We start from the raw sequence: 27,622 nt of genomic DNA, 5'->3' as shown, positions 1-27,622 counted from the left end.
TCTTTCAACTCGAAACCAAGTCTAGTAGTAACTTAGATGTATTTCAAGGAATGGAGAAAATGCAACTTTAATTCTTTTCCTGTATAATACTTCATAAAATACGAGGAAATTTGATATACCATAAAACATTTAAAATATGTAGTCACTCACACTAACAGACGATGTTCTATTTTAAATATCATTCTTTGTTTCTTTGATAACATATAACATTTATTAAAATTAGAGAAAATGATATATACTTTAAACATATTTAGATAAATTACCATTTGTCATAAGTGGCTTGTCAGGGGATTGTTCAGAGAGTAGTCGGGGGATTGTCAGGGGGCTTTGTTGCATACGTCGTCAAGAGATCATCAGGGAATTGTTCAGGGATTGCCAAGGGTTTGTTAGGGGCTTTGTTTCGTGGGTCGTCAGGGGAATAGTCAGAGTCGTCAGGGGATTATCGGGGGCCTCACAGGAACTGCATTTTATAGGCCTACCGACCTCTTGCAGTCCTTACGTTCTTATGTTTTTATTGCATGGGTCGTCAGGGGATTGTTAGGGCATGTTCAGAGAGTCCTCAGGGGATTGTCAAGAAACCCTTCTGCGTGGGTCGTCAGGCGACGGTCAAGGGTTTGATCTGAGAGTTGTCAAGAGACTCTCTGGGGGCTTTGTTTCGTGGGTCAACACTGGTTTGTTAAGGAATTATTCAGGGACTTTTCCTCATCCTCCTCCTTTTATACCCCATCCATAAAGAGAGAAAGGAAGGAAGAAGGATGGAGGGACGAATGGGTTGCTGTAAAGAGGGAAGGATTTTGGAAGAGAGAGAGAGAGAGAGAGAGAGAGAGAGAGAGAGAGAGAGAGAGAATGGCAGCGGGCTACATTCATTTTCGTCTCGCTTTATCAATTCCTCTCGCTGACAAATAACTTACTTCCCTCACCCCACTCTCTCTCTCTCTCTCTCTCTCTCTCTTCACAAATCAATCCCCCTCTACTGCAATCCATTCGTCCCTCCATTCTTCTTTTCCTCCCTCCTCCCTCTCTTTTATGGATGGGGTATAAACGGAGAGGGAGCAGGAAAAGGAGGAGGAGGCGGAAGAGACGGCGGAAGAGGAGGAGGAGGAGGTGGAGGAGGAGGAGGAGGAGGAGGAGGACACAAACATGGAAGCAAACATGGACGAGCAGGCAACAGAAAGCCTATTGGTTCATTGCGAGGCTGCCTGATTTCAGCGATTTTATCAATACGTCAGGCAGAGGAGTGACCTGCGGCAAGGATTAAAGCACTTCTGTACGTACTCGTCGATAAATTCACTTCACTCCCGACGCAGCAAAGTGACGAGCAATGCGATCTTTAAAGGAGTTGATTGTTTCCACACTAACTACTACAGAAAGGCTATTCCAGTGGAGGACAACTTTGTTCGAGAAATTACTCCTGCCTATATTTGTACTGCCTCGCTTCGCTTGAATTGTTTTACCGTTGTTTCTTGTTCTCGAGTTAGTTAGTAGCGTGATGAATTTGATGTGTTCGACATTGCTCAACTTGTTCAGGTACTTGAAGACTTGTATCATGTCTTCCCTCACGAGGAGAAATGGGAGGAAAATATATAATGGTGATGGAGAGGATGTGAGTATGACGCAGAAGATGGAGGAGGAGGAGGAGGAGGAGGAGGAGGGGGGAAGATAAAAAGATAATTTCAAGAGAGAGAGAGAGAGAGAGAGAGAGAGAGAGAGAGAGAGAGAGAGAGAGAGAGAGAGAGAGAGAGAGAGAGAGACAGAGAGAGACAGAGACAGAGAGAGAGAGTCAATGTGGATCAGGTTTTGGCCATTATCTGACGTTCCTGAAAATACGGCAGAGGAGGAGAAGAAGGGCGAGGACGAGGAAGAGGAAGAAAATGGAGGGAAAGGAGCAGGAGGATAAGAACAAAGTAGAGGAAGAGGAGAAGGGATAGGTGGAAACATGGAAACATGGAATGACAGGCAACAGAAAGCCAATTGGATCATTACGAGGTTGCCTGCTGTAGAGCCGTGATCTGCCTGACAGTCACTTGGGCTTGCAGAGCAGCTCAAAGCATTTCGGTGCGTATTTTCATTTTTCAGTTTACTCCTGTTGTCACGAAGTGACAGTCGATGCGATTTTTGAAGGAGAAGGTCGTTAAAACCTCGCGATGTCTGGATGCCATTGGTGCCCGCGTGTATAACATGCAGTGTGTCTGCTTTCGCGGGGTCTGCGACTTCGTCCACGGCCGTTGCGATGTCATCCAACCTTGCACCCGGCATGCAGAAACGCTTCCTTGTCTTGGTGCTGCGTCCACAAAACAGTTGACCTCGTACAATACTGTCACCTAGAAGACGAGTTTCGGTGCTCGGTTCGTCTTTGGTGCTGCCGAACTTGCTTTGGTCTCTGCAAACCGTTGTCGGGAGGAAGGACTTTCTGGATCTAAACGAGCGGGTGGAAGACAGGCTGGGGATAGAGCTGAAGGAGGAAGGTGAAGGAGGAAGAGAAAGAGGAGGAGGAGGAGGAGATAATGATGCTGAGGTTGGGGAAGGAAGATAAGGAGGAAGGAGAGAGGGAGGTTAAGATGGAGAAAGGAAAAGGAGGAAAGACGAGAAGAAAACCAAGACATGAGAAATACGTGTCATACCCTTTCTTCTTTCCTTTCTTCCCTTTTAAAATAATACTTATCTTCATAATTTCTCTTCCTCACCTTCCATTTTCTCCTTTTCTTCCAGTTTTATTTTTTCAATTTTTCGATTTCCAACGATTTATTTATCTCGTGTTTAGCTCACACAATCTCTTTCCTAACTTTCGTAAGGTGCGCTATGTTGAAATTGTAGTAGTAATAGTAGTAGTAGTAGTAGTAGTAGTAGTAGTTAAACATTTATGCGCGCCCGCACACACACACACACACACACACACACACACACACACACATACACACACACACACACACTTGTCCCTAACACCTGAAATATGACCCCAAACAGTAATTAGATACACAGTAATAGTCCGTGACCAATCGAGAGAGAGAGAGAGAGAGAGAGAGAGAGAGAGAGAGAGAGAGAGAGAGAGAGAGAGAGAGAGAGAGAGAGAGAGAGAGAGAGAGAGAGAGAGAGAGAGAGAGAGAGAGAGAGAGAGAGAGAGAGAGAGAGAGAGAGAGAGAGAGATTGGGGGCTTCTGGGTGTCCTTGACCATGGCCCTCAGGGGGGGTAGGGGGGCAGGAGGGAGGAGGACGAGGAGGAGGAGGAGGAGGAGGAGGAGGAGAAGGAGGAAAAAGGGGGGATATGCGTGTTTACGTGTAAGAGAGAGAGAGAGAGAGAGAGAGAGAGAGAGAGAGAGAGAGAGAGAGAGAGAGAGAGAGAGAGCGTGGGCACGTGTGATAGTGATAAAGGGGAGGTATATTTTTAGGGTTTCTCTCCGCCTCGGGACAAAGGTAGAGAGGTAGACATAGAGAGGTAGACATAGAGAGGTAGACATAGAGAGAGACTTAAATGGAGCACAATCTTTACTAATATATAAGAAAAAAAATATGATATGAAGCTCGCGTATGCGCGTAAGCAACAACAACAACAACAATAACAACAACAACACATCACAATCTTCATCGCCTCTATCATCATCATTCTCTCTCTCTCTCTCTCTCTCTCTCTCTCCTTAACGTCGCAGTAGGTAGATAGGCCTCGGGCAAAGAACTTCTAGGAGAGAGAGAGAGAGAGAGAGAGAGAGAGAGAGAGCGAGAGAGAGAGAGAGAGAGAGAGAGAGAGAGAGAGAGAGAAATTACAGGCCAGAACACCCAACATCATAATCTGTTTTTGGTCTTGCTCATACAGATTCATTCTCTCTCTCTCTCTCTTGTACATGGAAGGTGTGGCATTAATTTTACATTTATTTTAATTAGTCTCACTCAGGTATTCCTTCCCTCCAGGTGTCAACAGGGAGTGAGACAGAGGAAGAGGAAGAAAGGAGGAGGAAGAGAGAGGGAGGCAAGAAGTAGTGAGGAAGAGCGGGAAGGAAGGATGCTAGAAGGAAAAGGTGAGAAATGAATGCTTATTATCTTGAGAGAGAGAGAGAGAGAGAGAGAGAGAGAGAGAGAGAGAGAGAGAGAGAGAGAGAGAGAGAGAGAGAGAGAGAGAGAGAGAGAGAGAGAGAGAGAGAGAGAGAGAGAGAGAGAGAGAGAGAGAGAGAGAGAGCATATAATAATAACATAAGTTTGTGATAATTTACAAGTCTCATTATTAAAGTTAAATATTCTGTCGGTATATTGCTCTGGATTTCCCCTTTTTTTGTTTGTTTGTTTGTACCTTTGATAGTGAGGCGATTGTGTATAGAGGGGAAATGATTCATATCTTTCGGCCACTCCTCTAACTCTTTATAGGAGCAGTGAGTAGCGGGCTTTTTTTCACATTTGTTACCTTTTTTTGTGCCCTTGAGCTGACTCCTCTGCTTTAAAAAAAATGATTGCTAACGAATAGGAAGGGCTTGCATATAGCAGAAGAAATTAGTGTCATAACATACAATTCAGGATAGGCGATGAATTCCGTAACAACTTAGGATTTGCAGACAGTGGATAGTCTCAGTAGGTGAACCTGAGGAGAGCTTAAACAAAAACAAGATCGAGTTACTCCACATAGTCTAAAAGTAGGCTTCAATATTAATATGAAGAAAACAAAGATTATAATGTATCATAATCAGTTGAAACAAATAATGAACAACAAACAATGATCGTAAACGAAACCCTTTTGGGAGGGTGAGCAAAAAGCTATTAGGACAAACAATTAGTGCAAACCCAGGCCACTAAAGATAAATCAGAGATATTAGGAATGGGATGGAGAGCTTTTTACCGGCCTTTTGCAGACTCCTATGTTCTTATGTTCTTATAAACACAGTAATGGCGTGTATAGCAAACCGCCACTCCTTGAAGAGAAAGGTATCCAGTCAATCCGTGTCCTGCCAGTCCTTACATACGGTTCAGAAGCTTGGCGCCTCACAAAAATTTAGAAAGCCAGGAAGCGCACAAAGAGGAAGGGAGAGAATAATGTTGTCTATAATGTGGCGATACGAGAAGCGAACATCATGGACTAGATAACATTAGGTTGAGGATGTTTTAAAAGACGATAAGAGTAATATATGTATACGCCTAGGGTTGATAACAGATGCACAACAAAGGTAACTGCGTGGCAACCATGAAATTGTAGAAGTCAGGATAAACAGGACCAGGTGGAGAGATGAAATTAGAGCAGATGGATTAGAGAGATGAATTAGAGATGGATTAGAGCATTTGCCGTAGCAGGATTGAGTACACTAATATCAGAACGTTGGGAAAGGCTTAGGTTATGATTAAATATGATGATGACGATGATGATGATGATGATGATGATGATGATGATGAAAGAAGGGGAGGGAAGAAGGAGGAACTAAAGAAAAATAATGTGTGAGAGAGAGAGAGAGAGAGAGAGAGAGAGAGAGAGAGAGAGAGAGAGAGAGAGAGAGAGAGAGAGAGAGAGAGAGAGAGAGAGAGAGAGAGAGAGAGAGAGAGAGAGAGAGAGAGAGAGAGAGAGAGAGAGATGATATCCTATTTTTTTTTTATAGTGGAAAGTGAAGTAGGATGTTTATGTTGTTGTTGGTATATTTAAATTTTTATAGGTGTGTTTGTTGTTGTTGTTGTTGTTGTTGTTGTTGTTGTTGTTGTTGTTGTTGTTGTTGTTGTTGTTGTTGCTGCCTTTTAATGTTCTTCGCTAACAATATTACCACCACCACCACCACCACCACTACTACTACTACTACTATTACTACTACTACTACCATCCATAACATCATCATCTGCCTACCTTATCTTTCCCAGGTAATTGTCTGGAATTTGACCAATGTATACCTGTCCTTCCCTCCCTCCCTCCCTCGATTTCTCTCCTCTCTTCCCTTCTCCATGTAACACACACTCTACCTCATTCCATCTCTTCCCTCCCTCTTCTCCTCTTCTCCCTGCCTTCCTCTTCCTACTCTCTCCCTCCTCTCCTCTCCCTTCCTTCTTCCCTCCCATCCCTCCCCTATCATTATTCCTTTCCTTTCGTCCTCATCATCTTCCCAATTCACCATTCACCCCCCTCCTCCTTCTCCTCCTCCTCCTCCTCCTCCCTACGATTATACTTCCATCTTAGCCTAGGAAAATGAGCTCCTCCCTTCCTTCTTCTCCTCCTCCTCCTCCTCCTCCTCCCTCGACAACACGTGTGACCCAAATGCACCTGTGGTCACCTGTGATTATCCTGTGCCTAAGGGAGGGTGGGAGGGAGGAAAGGAAGGAGGGAGGGAGGGAGAGAGAGAGAGAAACTGAGGACCAGAATGAGACAGAGACAAATAATCCAGTCCTCCTTTGTCTCTTTCTCTTTCTCTCCCCCTCCCGCCCTCCCTCCCTCCCTCCCTCCCACCTGCGCCTAATTAAGGACCAGGTGAGGCGAGTCCAAAGGTTAGGTCAGGAAATTTGAATAGGTGGTTCTTTTTCTTTCTTTTTTTCATTCAATTTTTGGCAATCAGAGAGAGAGAGAGAGAGAGAGAGAGAGAGAGAGAGAGAGAGAGAGAGAGAGAGAGAGAGAGAGAGAGAGAGAGAGAGAGATTTACATATAGATTTACATAGAAAATCAGACCACACAGACCCCATGGTCCAGACTTGGTGGTCTGTCCTTAAACCTAAGTGATTTTACATTAATTAGAAGACTCCAAAACGTTGCATTTCTACTCTAGTTGATATTAAGTTGAAGGAAGTGACGGTCGAGCTTATTTTTGAAGGAGTCAATCGTGTTACACTGGACCACTGATGATGGGAGCTTATTCCATTCTCGCACTACAACGTTGGTGAAGAAAATTTGCAGTCTGAATTTACTTGTCACATCTGAGTTTTACGCCATTGTTCCTCGTGCGCAAAGTGTCATCGATCATAAACAATGTTGATCTGTCTACATTCGTGAAACCATTAAGTATTTTAAAACATTCGATCAGTTTTCCTCGGAGGCGACGTTTCAAGAGAGAACATGTTAAGTGTAGAAAGCCTTTCTTCGTAGGATTTGTTGCGCAAGGAAGGGATAATTTTCGTTGCCCGACGCTGAACACCTTCTAATTTAGCAATATCCTTTGCATGGTGGGGAGACCAAACCTGTACCGCATATTCCAAGTGGGGTCTGACTAAACTGTTGTAGAGAGGGAGTATTACATCTTTATTCTTAAATATAATGTTTCTTTTAATTAAGCCCCACATTCTGTTCCCTTTATTTGCTGCATCGATGCATTGCTGTGAGAATTTGAGGTTTGACGCGATTTTGACCCCAAGTCCTTGACGCATTGAACGCGTTTGATTTTAACGCCGCGCATAACTGAATCAAACTTTTTATTCCTCGTTCCAACTTGAAGGACCTGGCACTTGTCTACGTTAAAGGGCATCTCCCATCTATCCGACCAAGCTGAAAGTTTGTGCAAATCCTCTTGGAGGCTTTGCCTGTCTTCGTCAGTGAGAACCGAGTTACCAATCTTTGTGTCGTCTGCAAATTTACTAATGCGGTTATTGAGTCCAACATCCACGTCGTTGATGTAAATAATGAAGAGCACTGGGCCAAGAACCGAGCCCTGAGGGACGCCACTAGTGACAGGCGCCCACTCTGAGTTAAATCCGTCAATCACTACTCTTTGTTGTCTGTTGCTCAACCAATTCGCGATCCATTGGTTTACCTGACCGTCAATACCTATTTGTTTTAATTTGTAAAGTAATTTATGATGCGGGACTTTATCAAACGCTTTCTGGAAATCAAGATAGACTACGTCCAGTGATTTGGTTACGTCATAAACAGTGAAGAGGTCGTTATAAAAGGTTAATAGATTTGGAAGAGAGAGAGAGAGAGAGAGAGAGAGAGAGAGAGAGAGAGAGAGAGAGAGAGAGAGAGAGAGAGAGAGAGAGAGAGAGAGAGAATTACAGGGAATTACAGAGGAGGGGTGTGGGGTGTGGGGGGAAAAATTAAACCCACAGCCGCAGTCCTTCCCAAACTCGGTAGTCTGCCCTTAAACCAACATAGAGAAAATGAGGGTCGCTTCCAAAGAAAATGGCCCGCGCATTCACCCTCGAGAGCTTGATTCCGCGTCCCTCTCTGATGACTCCGCTCGTAAAGGAATAATAGCCAATGAATCTGTGTTGGTGATCCTCTCTCTCTCTCTCCCTCTCCCTCCCGCCCTCTCCCTCAGTGACTCGATGTAACTGTATCGACTTAATTTCCTTCAGCCTTGTATCATAATGTTCGTCTCCAGGGTCGTCCAATTAAATGTCTGGCTCATTGAACTTCCCTTCACCCTTTTAGCACAATCTTCGTCTCCTGTGTCTTACAAACGGATGTGTCCTTACCACTGTATCAAATTGACTATCGATACAGGTGTAGGTAAAGTTTCGGGCATACGTTGTAGATGCGCGCGGCCTCGGTGCTCATTTCCGTCTCACTGGTCCTGCTTTCGTGTGGTTAATGACAGCCCTCCGTTCGTTTAGCGTGTGTTTAGATAGGTGTGAGTAATTAAAGAGAGCTGAGAGATAGATGATATTGCACGGTGTGAGAACGAGGATGAAACAGCATGAAATATAAAAAGAATTAGTAAGTGTAGGGATGGATTTATTAGTCGGTATTGTTATTTCATCAGCACACGAATATATAAATACTAAAAATTTAATGTATATACGAACTGATAGATAAATAAAAGCTGAATACATAGATCATTACTTAATACATTGATAGAGAGACTGGTAGAGAGATAGATAGATGGATGGATAGATGGATAAACAGTTAATACCCAGATAGATTGGTAGAAAAAATGGATAGATAGATAGATAGATAGATAGATAGATAGACATGGATAAATAGATAGCAAGATAAGGACATAACTTAGTGTAGAATAGGCAAGTAAATAAATAATGGTTAAATAGATGAAAACGTACCTACATAATATACGTGTATGAATCGTAGGAAGTTTAAATCACCTCTTTTTTTTTTTTTTGCGTGTGTGTGTGTGTGTGTGTGTGTGTGTGTGTGTGTGTGTGTGTGTGTGTGTGTGTGTGTGTGTGTGTAACTGCATTAACTTTGATTGTAGTTTCTCGACGGTTAAGGAAGAAGAAAACAAACAAGATGAGAGAGAGAGAGAGAGAGAGAGAGAGAGAGAGAGAGAGAGAGAGAGAGAGAGAGAGAGAGAGAGAGAGAGAGAGAGAGAGAGAGAGAGAGAGAGAGAGAGAGAGAGAGAGACACTTGCCGCAATGTGGTTTTAATATTTTTTTCTTTTTCTTTTTTTCTCTTTGTTGTTATCCTTCTTGTTCTGTTTATTTTGCATCTTTTCCTGGTCTCATTCTTCTTCTTTCTTTCTTTTTTTTTTTCTTCAGCTGCATTTTCCTCCTCCTCCTCCTCCTCCTCCTCCTCAACTTCTCCTCCTCCTTCTTCTCTCTCTAACTGTCTGTCACCTTTCTTCATATCTCTTTTCCTCCTTTTTATCTCGTTTTTTGTCACATGTCTTTCGTCTTCTTCATCTTCCTCTACGCCTTCTACGTTTTTCTTCTTTTTTTTTTCTTCTTCTTCTTCTTCTTCCTCCGCCTCTTCCTCTTCTTCTTTTTCTTCTTCTTCCTCTTCCTGTTCCTATGCCTATTCTTCTTCTTCTTCTTCTTCTTCTTCTTCTTGCACCTCCTCCTCCTCCAAACCTTCCCTTTTCTCTTTCTCTACTAATTTATCACTGTCTATCAGGGTCTCTCTCTCTACTCTACTCTACTTTATTTTTGTTATTATTATTATTATTATTATTATTATTATTATTATTATTATTATTATTATTATTATTATTATTATTATTATTATTATTATTATTATTGTTATCATTAGCTTTGCCTATACCACTATTCCTCCGTCTCCTAAGTCAGCCCCGGACAAGAGAGATAACTTCAAAATGTCAAGTTTCCCCTCATTTCTTACTTTCTCTCCCCTCCTCCCCCCTTCCCTTCCTCCCCTTCGTCTCCCCTTCTTATGCCCCCGTCTCGTGCCTTACTCTCCTCCACCCCCTTCCCTCCTCTTCTCATTCCCCTTTCTCACCGTCCTCTTGCAGACTCCTATGTTCTTATGTTCTTATGTTCTCTTATATTCTCATTCATACCCCTCCCCTTCCCTTCCTCTGCTCCTTCCCTCCTCTCATGTTCCCATTCCCTTCCTCTCTTCCCTCTCCCTTCCTCTCCCATCTTCTCATGCCCCCTTCCCTTCCCTTCCTCTCAAACCTCCCTCTTCTTATGTCCCCTCCCCTTCCCTTCCTCTCATTCACTGCCTACCTTCTCAATCTCCCATTCCCTTCCATTCTTCTCCTACCTCCATCTTCTCTTTCCCTCATACCCCATTCCCTTCCTCTCCTCCCTCTCCCTTCCTCTCTCACCTCATGCCCCCTCCCCTTCCCCTACTCTCCCACCTCCTTATCCTTCCATTCCTCTTCATTCCTCTCCTACCTCCCTCTTTTAATGCTCCCTCCCCTTCCCTTCCTCTTCAACCTCCCTCTTCTTATGTCCCCTTCCCTTCCACTTTTCTCCTTCACCTCCCTTACCCCCTTTCCTCCTACCTCCCTCCTCTCATCTCCCCTTCCCTTCCTCTCTTACCTCCCCCGTCTCATCCCCCCTTCCCTTCCCTCTCCTTACCCCTCTCCTACAGTTCATCTACCCTTTCTCCTCCCTTTTAATTCCCCTTCCTGCATTCTAGGGGCTGGGGTCTAGGGATGGCGGGGATGGGGATTAGGAAAAAAGAAGGAATTTTGGGTCCTGGTTAGGGTGTGAACTTTGAATTGTGTTTATGGGACTGATTGGGGAAAATAGGGAAGTCGAGGAATTATTGAAGCATAGGAATTTGTAACTGCAAAGAAAATTTTCGCTATAGTTATGAAAGACTGTTTGGGGAAGGAAGGGGAAGAGGAGGAGGAGGAGAAGGAGGAGGAGAAGATAGTGTTTAAAGGAGGATTATTACGAACTGAAAAAAATGAGAGGGAGAGATGGAAGAAAGAATAGTGGAAGGGAGAGAATAAAGAGAGAAAGAGAAAGCGAGGGAAGGAGACAGGGTGGGAGTAAGTGGATAGATGAGAAAGAGAGTGAATTGCAAGCGGAGGAATGGAGAAAATGAGGGAACAGAGGAAATGAGAGGAGGGAGGGAGAGAAGTAAGGAAGGATAAAGGAAAGGAAGAATAGAGGGAAGGAAGGAGGAAGAAATCGGTGTGGGAAAGGATGTAAAGGAGAAAGGAAGGAAAAAGGAAGAGAAAGAAGAAGGAAGGAATTGGGGAGTATTGGAAAGGATGGAAGGGAGAAAGGGAAGGAGAAAGGAAGAGAAGGAAGAAGGAAGGAATTGAGGAGTATGGGAAAGGATGGAAGGGAGAAAGGGAAGGAGAAAGGAAGAGGAGGAAGGAAGGGAGGATAGAGAGATGAATGGAGGAAAGGCGTATAAGAAGTGGGGGAGAGGAGGAGAGACGGAATGAAGGGAGAAATAGAAAGAGGGATGGAAAAAAGGATAAGAGAGGGAAGAAGATGGAGGAAAAGGGAGGGAGGGAGGGATACAAAGAAGGATGAAGCAATGTGAAAAGAAGAGAGATTTGGAAGGAAGGAGAAGGGGGAGGAGGGATAGAAAGGCGGATGGAAAAAGAGGTAAAAGAAGAGAGTACGAAGGAAGGAGGAGGAGGAGGAGGAGGAGGAGGAGGGAAGGAGAAGGAGGAGGAGGAGTAAGAGGGAGGGAGTAGTGAGCGGAGGGGGGAGTAAGTAAAGTTCCCTCATGCGAAAGTGGCTTACCGAGGCTATTTTTACCTAACGGGTGTATCTATTTAGAGCAGTAGGGGGCCTGGGGGGGGGAGGGGGGTTACCTGGTTGGGGCTGAGGTAACCTATTGCCTTTCCCCTCGGCACCTGTCCGCCCTCATCGCCGCCGCCGCCGCGATGAGAGAGAGTAACGGGAGGTGGGGCACCTCCCGTTACTCTCTCTCATTATTTACATCAACGAAGTGGATGTTAGACTCAATAATCGCATTAGTAAATTTGCGGACGACACAAAGATTGGTAACTCGGTTCTCACTGACGAAGACAGACAAAGGCTCCAAGAGGATTTGCACAAAATTTCAGCTTGGTCGGATAGATGGGAGATGCCCTTTAACGTAGACAAGTGCCAGGTCCTTCAAGTTGGAACAAGGAATATGAAGTTCGATTACGAAATGCGCGGCGTCAAACTCAAAAGCGTTCAATGCGTTAAGGGACAGTGGGAGAGGAGGAGGGAGGGAGAAAAGGATAGAAAGATGGAGCAAGGTAAAAAGAAGTGGGAAAGAATTGAAAGGGAGGAGAAAGGGGAAGGAGAGATAGAAAGGCGGATGGATGGAAAAGAAGAGAGAAAGTACGAACGAGGGAGGAGGGAAGAGGGGGAAGGAGGAGGAGGAGGAGGAAGAGGTAGGGAGGAACGAATAGAGGGGAAGCGGGGGGGGGGGGGGGGATGAGGCGAGTAAGTATAGTTCCCTCATGCGAAAGTGGCTAATCCGAGTCTATTTTTACCTAACCGGTGTGTCTATTTGGAGCAGTAAAGGGCCTGGGGGTGCGGGAGGGGTTACCTGGTGGGGGGCTGAGGTTACCTGTTGCCTTTCCCCTCGGCACCTGTCCGCCCTCATCGCCGCCGCCGCCGCCGCCGTCAGTACTTATAGCTACCTGCCGGCCGTTACTTTCCTCTCTCTCTCTCTCTCTCTCTCTCTCTCTCTCTCTCTCTCTCTCTCTCTCTCTCTCTCTCCTCTCTCTCTCTCTCCTCTCTCTCTCTCTCTCTCTCTCTCTCTCTCTCTCTCTCTCTCTCTCTCTCTCTCTCTCTCTCTCTCTCTCTCTCTCTCTCTCTCTCTCTCTCTCTCTCTCTCTCTCTCTCTCTCTCTCTCTCTCTCTCTCTCTCTCTCTCTCTCTCTCTCTCTCTCTCTCTCTCTCTCTCTCCTCTCTCTCTCTCTCTCTCTCCTCTCTCTCTCTCTCTCTCTCTCTCTCTCCTCTCTCTCTCTCTCTCTCTCTCTCTCTCTCTCTCTCTCTCTCTCTCTCTCTCTCTCTCTCTCTCTCTCTCTCTCTCTCTCTCTCTGTTTACTTTTACTTTTTAATCCGTCATTATTTCTATATATTCCTCCCTCTCTCCCTCCCTCCTCTCCCACTCTCCTTCTCTCCCTCTAACTTTAATTTTAACCTGTCTCCATTCTTTTTTTCTTTTTTCTTTTGTTTTCTTATTGTTATCTCCCGCCTTCAGAATGGTGATATAATTTTTTCGTCGTCGTTGTCCACCTGTTTGTGTCTGCATATTTGTTACCGAAATACCAAGAACGGATTGATAGTTTCCAAATTCACACGAAAACATCCTTCGGTGAATAGCTTAACCTTTTTTGAAAGTTTGGGAAAAATCTGATAAAAATTAACTGAATGATTGTGAATGAAAGAACGGAGTGATTGAATGAATGAATGAAAAGAACGGATTGATAGTTGCCAAATTCACTTGAAAAAATCCTTCGGTGAATAGCTTAACCTCTTTTGAAAATTTGGGAAAAATCTGATAAAAATTGACTGAATGATTGTGAAAGAAAAAATGGAGCGATTGAATAAATGAAAATATTGAGTGTAAATGAATGATTAAAAAATTGTCAGTATGATAGTGAATGGAAATTAACTGAATGGCTGAATGTGAATGAATGAATGGTTGATGGATCGTTAATGTATGATAAAACAATGTGAATGGATGATTAAAAACTTGAATGTGAATGGAAATTAACTGAATGGCTGAATGTGAATGAATGAATGGCTGATGGATCGTCAATGAATGATAAAACAATATGAATGGATGATTAAAAAATAGTATGATGGCGAATGAAAACTACCTAACTGAATGCCTGATTGTGAACGAATAACAGAAATGGCTGAAGGATTGTGAACGAAATATATATACGAATCCACGACGTGCTTAGAGTGACTATCTACGAATTAGCGGACCCAGGTTCGAGTCCCGGCCTTGGCAGTCGGCGTACTGGTCACCCAGCTGTTCTTTCTCCCTTTCGAGCTGGTCAATAAATGAGTATCTGGGGAACCCGGAGATGGTGAATTTTGGTAATCGGGACGTTCCACTAATCGGGATGTTCCACTAATTGGGATATTCCACTAATCGGGATGTTCCACTAATTGGGATGTTCCACTAATCGGGATGTTCCACTAATCGGGATGTTCCACTAATTGGGATGTTCCACTAATCGGGATGTTCCACTAATTGGGATGTTCCACTAATCGGGATGTTCCACTAATCGGGATGTTCCACTAATCGGGATGTTCCACTAATCGGGATGTTCCACTAATTGGGATGTTCCACTAATCGGGATGTTCCACTAATTGGGATGTTCCACTAATTGGGATGTTCCACTAATTGGGATGTTCCACTAATTGGGATGTTCCACTAATTGGGATGTTCCACTAATTGGGATGTTCCACTAATTGGGATGTTCCACTAATTGGGATGTTCCACTAATCGGGATGTTCCACTAATTGGGATGTTCCACTAATTGGGATGTTCCACTAATTGGGATGTTCCACTAATTGGGATGTTCCACTAATTGGGATGTTCCACTAATTGGGATGTTCCACTAATCGGGATGTTCCACTAATTGGGATGTTCCACTAATTGGGATGTTCCACTAATTGGGATGTTCCACTAATCGGGATGTTCCACTAATTGGGATGTTCCACTAATCGGGATGTTCCACTAATCGGGATGTTCCACTAATTGGGATGTTCCACTAATTGGGATGTTCCACTAATTGGGATGTTCCACTAATTGGGATGTTCCACTAATTGGGATGTTCCACTAATTGGGATGTTCCACTAATTGGGATGTTCCACTAATCGGGATGTTCCACTAATCCACTAATTGGGATGTTCCACTAATTGGGATGTTCCACTAATTGGGATGTTCCACTAATTGGGATGTTCCACTAATTGGGATGTTCCACTAATTGGGATGTTCCACTAATTGGGATGTTCCACTAATTGGGATGTTCCACTAATCAGGATGTTCCACTAATTGGGATGTTCCACTAATTGGGATGTTCCACTAATTGGGATGTTCCACTAATCGGGATGTTCCACTAATTGGGATGTTCCACTAATCGGGATGTTCCACTAATTGGGATGTTCCACTAATTGGGATGTTCCACTAATCGGGATGTTCCACTAATCGGGATGTTCCACTAATCGGGATGTTCCACTAATCGGGATGTTCCACTAATCGGGATGTTCCACTAATCGGGATGTTCCACTGTCCCTCTGTCCCAGGGATATAGGTTCTCACCCACCACAGGCTCAAGGACCAATGCGACGGAGATGAGCACAGCGGCCACGCGTAGCTGTAGCGTATGCTCCCAACTTTACCTATACCTACTTACACTGAACACTCCCCTGCGGCTTGAGGACAGACCAGGGGGAGCATGAGTGGTTCCGCTAATGGCCCGGTGCCTCCTGGGGTGGTCTGGACCCTTCCCGATAAGACCCGATAAAACCTGACTCACTGAATAATGGCGGCCGGATCCAAAATCTCATCTTAGGCAATATGGCGGCCGACAAGCATCCTTTTTAATATGGGGTTTAATTATCGTCAGTTTTCCTTTCTTTGACTTATTTTTTATCGTGTTCCGCATCTAATTTTATTTTTTTCTCCTCGCTTCCTTTTGCATTTGCTTTTAATACTTTTTTTTGTCATTCTTTTACTGTTTTTACTTTTTACTTTAGTGGTTTAATACTTCCACCACCACCACCACTACTACTACTACTACTACTACTACTACTACTACTACTACTACTACTACTACTACTATTACTATTACTATTACAACCACTACCACCACTACCACCGCCACTACCACCACTACCCCCACCACCACTACTACTACTACTACTAATACTACTACTATTACAACCACTACCACCACTACCACCGCCACTACCACCACTACCCCCACCACCACTACTACTACTACTACTACTACTACTACTATTACAACCACTACCACCACTACCACCGCCACTACCACCACTACCCCCACCACCACTACTACTACTACTACTACTACTACTACTACTACTACTACTACTACTACTACTACTACTACTACTATTACAACCACTACCACCGCCACTACCACCACTACCCCCACCACCACTACTACTACTACTACTACTACTACTATTACAACCACCACCACCACCACCACCACCACTACTGCTACTACTGCTACTACTACTCGTCATAGGTCTATAAACTGTGCTACATTCCTTTGAGCCTCTCCTTTACACTCATCTTCATAATTATACGCCCAGCTCCCCTTAGGCGTCGAGTAGGCTTTGAGAGGCCTCGGAAGGGGAACGGCTAACTTTTTTTTTTTTTACAGCAGAGGAGACAGTGCAAGGGCGTAAAAAAAAAAGAAGACAATGAAAAAAAGCCCGCTACTTACTGCTCCTAAATAGAGTATAGTGGCTTAGAGAGAGCTTAGAGAGAGCTTATGAGGGAAAGGAAGCTGTAAGGGAGTGGAAGACAGCCAAGCAGAGGTTTAGACTCGTGGACAGGGTAGCGAAAGGCAATGAAGGTAGCCATATAAACAGACAGCAGAAGTAATGAGAGAATGCAGTAACGAGAGTGTAATGGATATGTACGTAGACTTGTAGAAGAGAAAAAAACACATAGAAAAACAAGCTATTCAGATATATAGGTTAGGTTAGGCTGTGGAAGAGAAACAAGCCATACAGGCATTTAGTTAGTCAGGTAAGCTTGTTGAAGAGAAACAAAGCCATATAGACATATAAGTTAGTTAGGTAAGCTTGTTGAAGAGAAACAAAGCCATAGAGACATACAGATTAGGTTAAGTTTTAGAAGAGAAACAAGCCGTACAGCCATTTAGGTTAGTTAGGTAAGCTTGTAGAAGATAAACAAACCATACAGACATACAGATTAGGTTAGGTTTTAGAAGAGGAACAAGCCATACAGACATACAGGTTAGTTAGGCAGCCTTGTAGAAGAGAAACAAAGCCGAACAGACATATTAGGTTAGGTTTTAGAAGAGGAACAAGCTATCTAGACATTTAGGGTAGTTAGGTAAGCTTGTAGAAGAGAAACAAAGCCATACAGACATACAGATTAGGTTAGGTTTTAGAAGAGGAACAAGCCATACAGCCATTTAGGTTAGTTAGGTAGCCTTGTAGAAGAGAAACAAAGCCATATAGACATACAGATTAGGTTAGGTTTTAGAAGAAGAACAAGCCATACAGACATTAGGTTAATTAGGTAACCTTTTAAAAGAGAAACAAAGCCATACAGACATACAGATTAGGTTAGGTTTTAGAAGAGGAACAAGCCATACAGACATTTAGGTTAGTCAGGTAAGCTTGTAGAAGAGAAACCAAGCCATATAGACATACAGATTAGGTTAGGTTTTAGAAGAGAAACAAGCCATACATTAATACAGGTTTGGTTATATAAGTTGTTGAAGAGAAACGAAATAAGCCAAACGGACATACGGTTTAGGTTAAATTGTAGAGGAGAAACAAATAAAAGAGAATGAGTGACCATACAAACAGACAGACAGGTAAGGGAAGTAGACTAACAGGCTATACAGACAGACAAGCAGCATACGTATAGGTAGTGAACATTAACTATTATCAAAGGCAAATATAGAGGAGAGGGGACAGGGGAAACAGGAAGAAAAAGAAGCAGTGCAGAGGGACATAGTGGTTGAAAATATGGATAAGATAAAAGCGAATTGTGGATATGTATTCAATCATCACCATTATCATCATTATCATCATCAAAAATTTTCATCATCATCTTCACTATCACCTCCATCATCAGTCACCAACGTTCTCCACTTCTTTTGTGTTAGTTTAGTGCTCCATCATCTAATCTCATCCCCCCCACCTGGTCAATGCTGCCTCCCTTTTCCTTCAACAGTTTCTAGTCCACTACAAAACGCAAGCCTTTCCCAACGTTCTCCACCTCATCAGTGTTGGTTTAATGCTCCATCCTGTCCGGCAAATACTCTAATCTCATCTCTCCACCTGGTCCTTGGTGCGTTCCTTTTACTTTACAGTTTCTAGTCCACTACAAAACGCAAGCCTTTCCCAACGTTCTCCACCCCATCAGTGTTAGTTTAGTGCTCCATCCTGTCCGGCAAATACTCTAATCTCATCTCTCTCTGGCTGGTCCCCTTCTTTTTTTTATTCTCCTCCTACAGTTTCTAGTCCACTACAAAACGCAAGCCTTTCTCAACGTTCTCCACCTTATCAGTGTTAGTTTATTGCTCCATCCTGCTCCGGCAAATACTCTAATCTCATCTTCCCATCTGGTTCTCTCTGCGTTCCTTTAACTTTTACAATTTCCGTACCTCGGTCGTCCATCTGTTATCAGCTCTACGCATGATATGACCTGCCCGAGTCCATTTATTATTCCTCATCGTCATCAAAACATCCTCAACCTTTGTTCTCTAATCCACGATGCTCGCTTCCATTATCTCCGCATTATACCCTGCATTTTTCTCTCCATTCATCTTCATGCACTTCTCAGCTTTCTCTCTAAATATTTTGTGAGGCGCCAAGTTTCCGAACCGTACGTTAGGACTGGCAGGGCACGCAATGATGGTACACCTTTCTCTTCAGGGAAAGTGGCAGCTTGCTATTCACGATATTAATATGTTTACCAAAAGCGCCCTCTGATTTTGTGGGCTGGGTTTGCACTAATGGTTTGTCCTGGATAGCTTTTTGCTCACCCTCCCAAAAGTCTTGTTCCCGGTATATGTTTTCCTGCCAACTGATTATTTAACATCGCCTTTCTTTTGTTAATCTTCATCTTCAGAACTACTTTTAGAATCGATGTAGGTAAATAAACTGACAGACAGAGGAGATGGATGTGATACGAGAGAAAACACTTTATGCATAGACAGAGAGACAAACGGGAAGGCGAGATAGGAGTGAGGCAGGCAGATAGGAGGCTTGTAAGGGTTAAAACACATGCAGGGGGTAGACATGCAGACAAGTGGACAGACAATCAGGCAATCAGTCAAGTCAGTCAGCCACTCTAGCAGTCAGTGAAGCAGTCAGTCAGTCAAGTAAGCGGGCAGCAGGGGCGTGAGGCAAAAGCACATGCAGACAGTAGGGTATCAGGAAACCTCTCCTCCCGAAATTGACCTCTCTTTTTGGACACTCCTTTGACCTCTATTCAGGAGCAGTGAGTAGCGGTTTTTTTTATATTTTTCTTTACGCCCTTGAACTGTCTCCTTAGCTGTAAAAAAAAGGTATGCAAACGGACAAGAAAGCAGGCAGATAGGCAGACATACAGCCAGGCAAGCAATCAGTGAGGCATTTAGTCAGTCAGTCAAGCAGGCAACAGGGGTGCGAAGTAAAAGCACATGCAGAGGAAAGCCATGCATACAAACGAACAAATAAGCAGGCAGGTAAGCAGGCAGGCAGGCGGCAGGGTTTGGTGTGGGGGCAAAGGCATAAGCACAGCAACAACCAGCCGGGCCGCACCGGGTTGGCTGGGTGTGCATGACGAGTCCGCGGTGACAAGTGCTAATCTAACGCGCGGTGAGTGCCGGGCCCAGGAACCCGCTCCGACACCACCCCCAAGGGCCTTCCACCACCCCAGCCCCTTCTCCACCCCCGAAGCTCACTACGCCGCTGATGCACTGTCCCCCTAGCCCGCCCTTCTCCATGCATCTTCACTGTACTACAAACGAGCGCCTCTCAAGGGTCAGGGACGTGGGGAGAGGGGGGGATGGCACCGGTACGACCCAGCCCGTTACTCCTAATCCCATACCCTCCTCCCCTCTACCCTCACCCCTTACGGCTCGAGTCCCAGGCCGGCCGTTACTTGGTTTAAAAGTGACCCACAGAAACAGTAGTCAGCCTTAATGATCGTTGCTTTTCGCGCCATGATAGCCCTCCGTGGAGCTGCGGTTAGTGTATCTCTCCGGGAATCCTCAGACCTCCGTTCGATTACTGCTCAGGATCGTCGGGTCATCCCCCAGCCGGCTCCTCCTTCCCTCCCCCTCCTTTGCCAAGTAGAATGAATGCCTGGGGAAACTTGGGGAATTAGCCAGGTAGCAGCGACGGGCCAAATGTGTGGCTTTACCGTGTACCAGCGACGGGCCACATTTTTGCCATGATATAAACCCCCAAAATAGATGATGCATAAACTGACCACAAATGCGTTGATATATATTTTGAAATGGTTTGCGTGAGTGACGATTTTTTCTCATTTTTCTCGCTTAGAGGGGCCTTTAAGAAACATGATCCCTGCAGCTACCAGGTTAAAATAAGCTGCTACATATATTTCTTTCGGCTTAGGGTCAAAAGGGCCATATTCTTAAACATTTCGGCGACCAGGCACACACATTTCCCAAGGCATTCGTAGGAGGGTATCATGACACCTCTCCTCCCGAAACTGACCTCTCTTTTTGGACACTCCTTTGACCTCTATTCAGGAGCAGTAAGTAGCGGGCTTTTTTTATATTTTTCTTTACGCCCTTGACCTGTCTCCTTAGCTGTAAAAAAAAAAAAAGTTCACGGCATTTCCATGGGTAGTTTCATGATCCTGGTGGTGGCTCGCTGAAGCTTCTGCACCGTGGACGTGAAGAAAAGCACTCATGCGAACCCGATTAATCTACTTTCCGGACTTTAGGAATGGGTGAGGCGGAAGCGTCTGAGAATACCGACCAAGGTTTCCGTTTGGAGTGACTAAGTTACATGTAAGTGAGGTAACGTTATTTGGTCGTCTGTTAGTGGCCAGAGCCAAAAAAAAAAAAGATAAATAAATAAATAAATAAAATAAAGGCGCTGATGTTTACCGTTTGTTGTATCGCCTTGGAAAGACGCATTGTGCCAAAAAATATGTTGTGACGTGGTAACTACACAGCCATCACGACCCCCGCGAGTATCACGCTCCTGCGGCTCGCGATAATACAAAATACGCAAATGAGTGCTGTCCACATGGTGCCTTGGCTGACGTGACTAGCTACGAATCTCCGGGCCCGTGCTCGAATCCCGGCCCGGGTAGTCGGTGTGCAGCTCACTCAGCTGTTCATCCTCCCTTCCCGGCTATAACGGGTCCCTGGGGAAACCCGGGAAAGGTAAACTGCGGTAACACGAAAATTACACTAGGTCTGTGTCCCGGGAAAAATGGGTTCTTGTCCACACAGGCTCAAACGGCCAAGACAACGGAAATGAGCACCGCGGCCACGCGCAGCTATAACATATGCCCCAAAATTTACATTACCTGCCCCCTCCCTGAGACCATATGCATCCTACAATAGCCTATGACGTACTCTTTATTAATATTCATTATGAACTAGGCTTATCACATCCCGTAATACAATACGAGGCGCTCAGATCTCAGAGCGGCAAAGACATTCATCCGTGAGTAACTATCGTTGCTGGGGGAGAAAGACGTGCTTCGGGCCTCCCCTTGTAGCCTTGCTTTTTGGTTGAGGCGAAACGGGAAGTTGAGAGCAGAGAGATGTAAAAAGGTGGGAAAGGGGTTAAGGTAGGATAGATTAGGATAGGTCAGGTTAAGTCAGGTTTGGGAAGAATAAAGGTGGGCGTGAGGCGGAAAAATCGTCTTCTGTAAACTCGCTAACGTCACCACTTAACCCTGAACCCACGCCATCGACCTGAATAATAAGCAACAAAGAACCCAGCAACACCTCGTTATGTAGAACCCCACTACTGGTCACGCATAATCCTCTCCTATCTTTATTCTCATTAACATTGAAACAATATCTGGCTGAGTGGTCAGCGAGCGGACGTGGTGTCCTGGAAGACGCGGGCTCAAGTCCCAGCCGGCACAAGCTGACACTTTTCAGTCATTGGCGAGTGGCCTGATGACCATCTATCAACCCGGACTGTGGCGATCAAGTGGAGCTCCGGGATGCAACATGAGCCAAGCAAAATAGCGTCACTATAAAACACTTGCCTGCACCACTAACAGGCAGTGGCCAACCAGCATGCCCCGTCAAGAAAGCCTACCGACACTATAGGCCGAACGCGTCATAAAAAAAAATAAAAAACTAAGCCACACGTTCAACACACCAACATTTATAAATTATCTCCTCCGTGACTTTTTCCTTCCCTTCCTCAACAATCTTCTGTGTGGTGCATTTCGCGTGATGACTCACTCAAATCTAGATATACTACACCACAAGTTTAGCTTTCTCCACCGCCTCAACCACAAAAAAGGGGGGGGGGAGGAATGACTACCCTTGTGTAACCATGAAGAGTAACAAGAGGAGGAGGAGGAGGAGGAGGAGGTTGGCTGGGTGTGCATGACGAGTCCGCGGTGACAAGTGCTAATCTAACGCGAGGTGAGTGCCGGGCCCAGGAACCCTCTCCGAAATCCGCGCTGATTCTTTTATTTATTTTCCGTTGTTGTTGTTGTTGTTGTTGTTCAGCTTTTCCTCCACCTCCTGAGAGAGAGAGAGAGAGAGAGAGAGAGAGAGAGAGAGAGAGAGAGAGAGAGAGAGAGAGAGAGAGAGAGAGAGAGAGAGAGAGAGAGAGAGAGAGAGAGAGAGAGAGAGAGAGAGAGAGAGAGAGAGAGAGAGAGAGAGAGAGAGAGAGGAAGAAGAAGGAGGAAAAGGAGGAGGAATATGGAGGTGAAAAAGAGAAAGAGGAAGAGGAAGACAAAGAAAAAAGAGGTTGAGTAAGAGAAAGAAAAAAATTGGAAGAGGAAGAGAAGGAGGGAAAGGAAGAAGAGGAAATAAAAGAGAAAAAAGAGAAACAGGAACAGAAACAGGAAGAAGAAGAAGAGGAAACGAAAAAGAAAGACAAAGGCAAAATGAAGGAGAAAGACAAAGAGGAGGAGAAAGAGGAAGAGGAGGAGGAGGAAGAGGATGAGAAAGGAGGAAAAGGTGGAGGAAGTGGATGGGGAGAAGTAGGCGGCTTCTAAGGTATCCCTGGTCGCCTGCTAACTCGTCTCACTGAAGTCTGATACACCTCCCGCCGCCAACTAGGTAATTAGGTTGTTGGGTCGAACCGCGGCTTTGGGGGGTGGAAGGGGGGGCACGATGGGGGGGTCAGGAGAGGGGGGAGGGGGGTAGAGTATCAGGTAGCGCCCCCCCCCCTCACCTCCCTCTATCTGTCCTCTCACTACATACTAAGCGACCACCACTGATCATTTTATTTATTTTCTGTTGTTGTTGTTGTTGTTGTTGTTGTTGTTGTTGTTGTTGTTGTTGAGCATCTCCTCCCCCTACTCCTCCTCCTCTCTGTTGTTGTTTGTTTTTCCTTTGTGTTCCTTTGTGTTTCTCCTAATATGTACGATGTAAAAATAAAGAAAGACGAGAGAGAGAGAGAGAGAGAGAGAGAGAGAGAGAGAGAGAGAGAGAGAGAGAGAGAGAGAGAGAGAGAGAGAGAGAGAGAGAGAGAGAGAGAGAGAGAGAGAGAGAGAGAGAGAGAGAGAGAGAGAGAGAGAGAGAGAGAGAGAGAGCTCCTGTTCGCGGTGTATTAATTAATGACAGATATACCTTTCTGGGACACTCACCTGTTCACACCTGTCTTCTCCTTTGGGTGTGCATTTGATGAAGAGAGGATTAAAACTTATCAGGAAAGGTGACGAGAGAGAGAACAAGAGCGGAACACTTCAACAGGCGCTTGCTAACTTATTTAAACCTACTCTTACGTGAGGATAGTGGATAGAGAATGAGGATGTGGATAGAGAGTTGATAGGCCAGGCAGTGTGGACTTGACTTAGAGATTGCAAGGTATATAATGGACTGGGTATATAAATTGGGACATAGCTGGAGTTTGAGGAGGAATAAAAAAGGTATATGATCGTGTATGAAAAAAAAATATCAGTTGAAAGATTTAGAGGAAAGTTAGGGAAAAGAGATTAATAATAGGGCAAGAAAGGGTTAGGAATGAAAGAGGTCAAATATAAAGAAGGCGGAGAGTAAAAGGAAGAAAAAAAAAGGCTGAGGAAATGGGGGGACGGGAAATGGGGAGAAGGTAGAGAACACTGAGGACATGCAAAGGGAGATTAGGGAGTTATGTAAGTTAATTAAGGGCATGAGAGAGAGAGAGAGAGAGAGAGAGAGAGAGAGAGAGAGAGAGAGAGAGAGAGAGAGAGAGAGAGAGAAGAGAAGAGAAGAGAAGAGAAGAGAAGAGAAGAGAAGAGAAGAGAAGAGAAGAGAAGAGAAGAGAAGAGAAGAGAAGAGAAGAGAAGAGAAGAGAAGAGAAGAGAAGAGAAGAAAAAGAGAAAGAAAGAAAGAAAGAAAGAAAGAAAGAAAGAAAAAAGAAAGAAAAAAAAAAGAAAGAGATGGGGGCAAAGGGGTCATACATTTTCAACCCACACAGCAAATATTTTCAAAGGCTATAAAAGAGATTAGCCGTCTTCTCATAAGTGGGGGGGTTTTCACGTCCATTGCACAGAACCCTTGTCGAACCATTACTAGTGTCTTAACCCGTCCGCTGCGATTTGCACGGATTTGGCTTTTCTGGTAGCCTGGTAACATATAGTCCCAGGTCTTTCTCTGTCTCTGTGGTGGATAGTTAAGTGTTTCCCATGTGGTATTGGTGTGCTGGATATCCCTCCCAAGATACAGGACTTTACATTTTTCTTCATTGAATTGTAACAGCCTCTTTTGCTCCATTCTTGTAGCTTGGTGAGGTCTTCTGGTAGGAAAGTTGCAGTCAAGGGGTTAAAACTTCCCTTGGCAAAACTCACAACCTCTACGAACGCCTTATCGAATGTTGGTGTGTAGCCCCGACCCAAGTTGAAAAAGTTGGTGATAGAAAAGAAAGGGAAAACGAAATAAAACGAATAAAAGCGTAAAAGTTCATTTTATACAGACTTAGTTACGAAATATTTTAATAGGTATGATTTAAAAGAACAATGAAAAAGCGAGCCAGTATAATGACCATAGTTTTATTTATTTATTTCCTCCTCTTCTTTTCTTTCTATATTCATTCATTCGTTTCAGTGCTACTTACTTGTCAGCTCGATCTTAATAATATTCATGGATTTGTTTATCTATTCATTGATTTATTTACTTCTTTATCTATTTACATATTTTCCTGATTGATATCCTTCCTGTCATGTTGTGGCTACACCTGTTTGGTGGGAACGAGGCGGGACAGGTGAGGGAGAAGGAGGAGGAGGAGGCGGATGATGAAGATGATGATGATGACTATGATGATGATAATTATGAGTTTGAGAAGGACGAGGACGAGGACGAGGACTCCTTTCTTCTCCATCTCATAACCCTCTTTCTTATCCCTTTCTCCACTGCACCTTTTTCTGCCTCCTCCTCTTCTTCTTTTAATATCTTCCTAATCCATGCTTACTCCTCTCCATTTCCTTCCTCCTTTTTTTCCAATTTCTTCCTTATCCATGCTTTCTCTTCTCTCCATTTCCTTCCTCCTCTTCCTCCAATCTCTTTTTTATCCATGTCTTCTCTTCTCTCCACTTCCTTCCTCCTCTTCCTCTTCCAATCTCTTCCATATCCATGCTTTCTCTTCTCTTCATTTCCTTCCTCCTCTTCTTCTTCTCATTTCTTCCTTATTCAAGCTTTCTCTTCTCTCCACTTCCTTCCTCCTCCTCTACTTCCAATCTCTTCCTAATCCATGTTTTCTCTTCTCTTCATTTCCTTCCTCCTCTTCTTCTTCTCATTTCTTCCTTAGTCAAGCTTTCTCTTCTCTCCATTTCCTTCCTCCTCTTCTTCTTCTCATCTCTTTCTTATCCATCCTTCCTCCTCTATATCTTTCCCAAAGCTCTTCCTTATCCATTCCTATTTTCTTCCCTTCTCTCACTTCATTTTCTCTTCCTTCTCTTAATTCTCTTTTCCGAACCTCTTTCTGATCCGTTTCCATTCTTCTCTATCCCTTCCTTTCTTCCTTCCATCATTATCTCCCAACCCTTTTCCATATCAACTCTTTCACATATTCTCCTTCCTCTTCTCTCTTCCTCTTTCCTCCTTTCCCTTCCTCTTCCTTCCTCTCTCTTTCCTCACTGTTCCTTCCCTTCCCATCCCACATCCATTTCCATCCCATCGCTTGTCCCAACTTTCTCCCTTCTCCCTTATCCCTTTCATCCCCATTCTCCCCTTTCTCCTTTCCCCTCCTTACTATCTTTCTCACGCCATCCCCCCTTTCTCCCCTCCCCCTTACTATCTTCCTCACCCCATGCCCCACTTTCTCCCCTCCCCCTTACTATCTTCCTCACCCCATGCCCCCCTTTCTCCCCTCCCCCCTACTATCTTTCTCACCCCAACGCCCCCATTTCTGCCCCCCAGCTGAGCGCCCCAGGGGATGAGACGCCCTGGGGCACTGCAGACCATTAATCTCAAAACCACAGGGAACTTATGCACTCCTCAACCCCTCCCCCTCTACCCCCCATATCCCCGTCCACCCCTTCTCCCCCTTCCCCCTCCTCCTCCCTTCCTCCCTCTCCCCGCTTCCTGCCCTGATTTGCCCCTCTTCCATCTTACTCTTTGCCCCTCCCCCTCTCCTCTTTGCCCTTCACCCCCCCTCCCCCCTCCCCTTCCTGTATCCCGTCCCCCTCCCCCCTAATCATAATCAGCTCCCCATTCATCCCCAGGTAATGCAAAAGAGAAGCTCGCTTATTAGGCAGCGCCCCCCAGGGTATGCTCACACCCCCTCACGGCCGGGGGGAGACTTTGAAAGGGACGAGGATGGGAGGGGAAGGGGGAGGAAGGGAGAGGAAGGATGAGAAAGGGCGAGGCAGGTTAGGAAAGGGTGAGACAGGAAAGGGAGGAAGGTGGTTAGAAGGAAGGGAATACAGGAATAGGGTGAGGAAGGGAAGGAAAGAGGAAAGGGAGGGAAGAAAAGGGAGATGATGGGAAAGGATAGGAAATAGTAGGAAGGTAAATGCGTAGGTAGAAGTGAGGTAGAACGAAGATAGGGAGGAAATAGAGGAATAGGGCATGGAAAGGAAGGGAAAGGGTGGAGAAAGTAAAGGAGAAGGATGGGAAAGCACGGAAAAGGGGAGGAAGGTAGATGGGTAGGAAGAGGAGGTGAAGTAGAACGAAGATGGGGAGGAAATAGAGGAACGGGGTGAGAAAAAGGAGATAGGGTGGGGAGAAAAAAAGGAAAGGATGGGAAAGAAGAGGAAAGGGGAAAGGGAGGAGAGTAAAAGGATAAGAAAAGAGTGAAAAATAAAATAAAAAAAGAAACGAAAGAATAGGAGAAAAGATAAAAGGGAAAAGAGAGAGAAAGAGAGAGGGAGAGAGAGTTAGAAAAAGATTAAAAGCGAATTAGAAAAGAGTAGAAAAGGGGAGAAGGAAAGTAGATTCGTGATATATTGGGTAGAGTAAGATGGAGAAGAGGAGGATAAGAGCAAAGATGGGATGGGATGGGATGAAAGGGGGGGAGAGAAGGAACAGGAGAGCGAGATGGGGTCACACACACAGGTCATCATCACACACACAAACACACACACACACACACACACACACACACACACACACACACACACACACACACACACACACACACACACACACACACACACCACACACACACAACACACACACACACACACACACACACACACACACACACACACACACACACACACACACACACACACAC

At 44.8% G+C, this 27,622-nt stretch overlaps 1 long non-coding RNA gene across 1 annotated transcript in view; it reads left to right on the top strand.

The window, feature by feature from the left end:
- LOC126985101 (uncharacterized) overlaps positions 1-27,622 on the top strand; it is a 114,046-nt gene that overhangs the window by 57,698 nt on the left and 28,726 nt on the right. The window lies entirely within an intron of this gene.

Source organism: Eriocheir sinensis, chromosome 58, assembly GCF_024679095.1.
Source record: "Eriocheir sinensis breed Jianghai 21 chromosome 58, ASM2467909v1, whole genome shotgun sequence".
Classification (NCBI taxonomy): Eukaryota; Metazoa; Arthropoda; class Malacostraca; order Decapoda; family Varunidae; genus Eriocheir; species Eriocheir sinensis.
Note: the sequence above shows the minus strand (reverse complement) of the source record. Positions and strands in the feature narration are given on the sequence as shown.